We start from the raw sequence: 2,502 nt of genomic DNA on the forward strand, positions 1-2,502 counted from the left end.
GTTGTTGGCGCCATTGAGATCACAATTTTGTGCACCAAGTTTTTGGCGCCGTTGTCGGGGATTGTTCGAGTGTGGACAATTGACGGTTCATCTTGTTGCTCAGATTAGGTAATTTTCCTTTATTTTGTTTTCAAAAATATTTCAAAATTTTTCTTCTTTTTCATTTTTCTAAAAATAATTTTCAAAAAATCTAAAAAAAAGTTAATAAAATCATAAAAATAAAAAATATTTTGTGTTTCTTGTTTGAGTCTAGTGTCAGTTTTTAAGTTTGGTGTCTATTGCATGTTTTTAAAATTTGTGCAATTTTCGAAAAATCCATGCATGTGTTCTTCATGATCTTCAAGTTGTTCTTGAGGATTTTCTTTGTGTGATCTTCATATTTTCTTGTTTTGTGTCCTTTGTTGTTTTTCATATGCATTTTTGAATTCATAGTGTCTAAACATGAAAAATCTCTAAGTTTGGTGTCTTGCATGTTTTTCTTTTCTTGAAAATTTTTCAAAAATAAGTTCTTGATGTTCATCATGATCTTCAAAATGTTCTTGGTGTTCATCTTGACATTCATAGTGTTCTTGCATGCATCATTTTTTTTAATCCAAAATTTTTATGTCTTGAGTCATTTAGTTTTTTTTCTCTTTCCTCATTAAAATTCAAAAATAAAAAATATCTTTTCCTTTAATTACTCATAAATTTTGAAATTTTTGGGTTAACTTAGTCAAAAAATTTTAAAATTAGTTGTTTCTTGTTAGTCAAGTCAAGATTTCAATTTCAAAGATCCTATATTTTCAAAATCTTTTTCAAAAATCAAACCTTTTTCATTTTTTATTTATTTTCGAAAATTTTAAAAATTGATTTTCAAAACCTTTTTCTTAATTTTACTTCATATTTTCGAAAACTTTACTAACAATTAACGTGATTGATTCAAAAATTTGAAGTTTGTTACTTTCTTGTTAAGAAAGGTTCAATCTTTAAATTCTAGAATCATATCTTTTAGTTTCTTGTTAGTCAAGTAATCAATTTTAATTTTAAAAAATCAAATCTTTCTAAATTTCTTTTTCAAATCTTTTTTAAAATAAATTTCAATCATATCTTTTTTTTAAATCATATCTTTTTCAAAATTGATTTCAAATTCTTTTCTAACTTCTTATCTTTTCAAAATTGATTTTCAAATTTTTTTCAACTAACTAATTGATTTCCTTGTTTGTTTTACTATTCCTTATCTTTTTCAAAACCACCTAACTAATTCTCTCTCTAATTTTTGAAAATCACCTTCCTCTTTTTCAAAAATCTTTTTATTTAACTAATTGTTTCAAAATTTTAATTTTAATTTTATTTCTTCTCTTAATTTTTGAAAATCACTAACCATTTTTTAAAAATAATTTTCGAAATTCTCTCCCTCTCATCTTCTTTTATTTATTTATTTAATTACTAACACTTCTCTTCTACTCATAATTCGAACCCTCTCTTCTCCTCTGTGTTTGAATTTTTCTCTTCTCCTTCTTCTATTCTTTTCTCCTTCTACTCACATAAAGAAATCTCTATACTGTGACATAGAAGATTCCTCTTCTTTTTTGTTCTCTTCTTTTTTTATATGAGCAGGAGCAAGGACAAGGACATTCTTGTTGAAGCAGATCCTGAACCTGAAAGGACTCTGAAGAAGAAGCTAAGAGAAGCTAAAGCACAACAATCCGGAGAAAACCTTACAGAGAATCTAGAAAAAGAAGGAGACATGGCCGAACCTAACAACAATGCAAGGAAGATGCTTGGTGACTTTACTGCACTAAATTCCAACTTACATAGAAGAAGCATCTCAATCCCTGCCATTGGAGCAAACAATTTTGAGCTAAAGCCTCAATTAGTTTCTCTGATGCAACAGAATTGCAAGTTTTATGGACTTCCATTAGAAGATCCTTTTCAGTTCTTAACTAAATTCTTGTAGATCTGTGATACTGTTAAGACCAATAGAGTTGATCCCGAGGTCTACAGGCTTATACTTTTCCCTTTTGCTGTAAGAGACAAAGCTAGAGTATGGTTAGACTTTCAACCTAAAGATAGCCTGAACTCTTGGGATAAGCTGGTCACGGCTTTCTTAGCCAAGTTCTTTCCTCCTCAAAAGCTGAGTAAGCTTAGAGTGGATATTCAAACCTTCAAACAGAAAGAAGGTGAATCCCTCTATGAAGCTTAGGAGAGATACAAGCAACTGACCAAAAAGTGTCCTTCTGACATGCTTTCAGAATGGACCATCCTGGATATATTCTATGATGGTCTGTCTGAATTGTCTAAGATGTCATTGGACCATTCTGCAGGTAGATCTATTCACCTGAAGAAAATGCCTGCAGAAGCTCAGGAACGCATTGACATGGTTGCAAATAACCAGTTCATGTACACTTTTAAAAGGAATCCTGTGAGTAATGGGACACCTCAGAGGAAGGGAGTTCTTGAAATTGATGCTCTGAATGCCAAATTGGCTCAGAACAAAATATTGACTCAACAAGTCAATATGAT

The 2,502-nt window shown here is 30.2% G+C and overlaps 1 non-coding gene across 1 annotated transcript; it reads right to left on the bottom strand.

Annotated features, from left to right (window-relative positions):
- Positions 1-2,119: 2,119 nt before the first annotated feature.
- Positions 2,120-2,227, bottom strand: LOC127745058 (small nucleolar RNA R71). Its single transcript, XR_008006248.1, has one exon. It is a non-coding gene; the product is annotated as a small nucleolar RNA R71 (small nucleolar RNA).
- Positions 2,228-2,502: the final 275 nt, after the last annotated feature.

The sequence above is a fragment of the Arachis duranensis genome, chromosome 2 (genome assembly GCF_000817695.3).
Source record: "Arachis duranensis cultivar V14167 chromosome 2, aradu.V14167.gnm2.J7QH, whole genome shotgun sequence".
NCBI classification, from domain to species: domain Eukaryota; kingdom Viridiplantae; phylum Streptophyta; class Magnoliopsida; order Fabales; family Fabaceae; genus Arachis; species Arachis duranensis.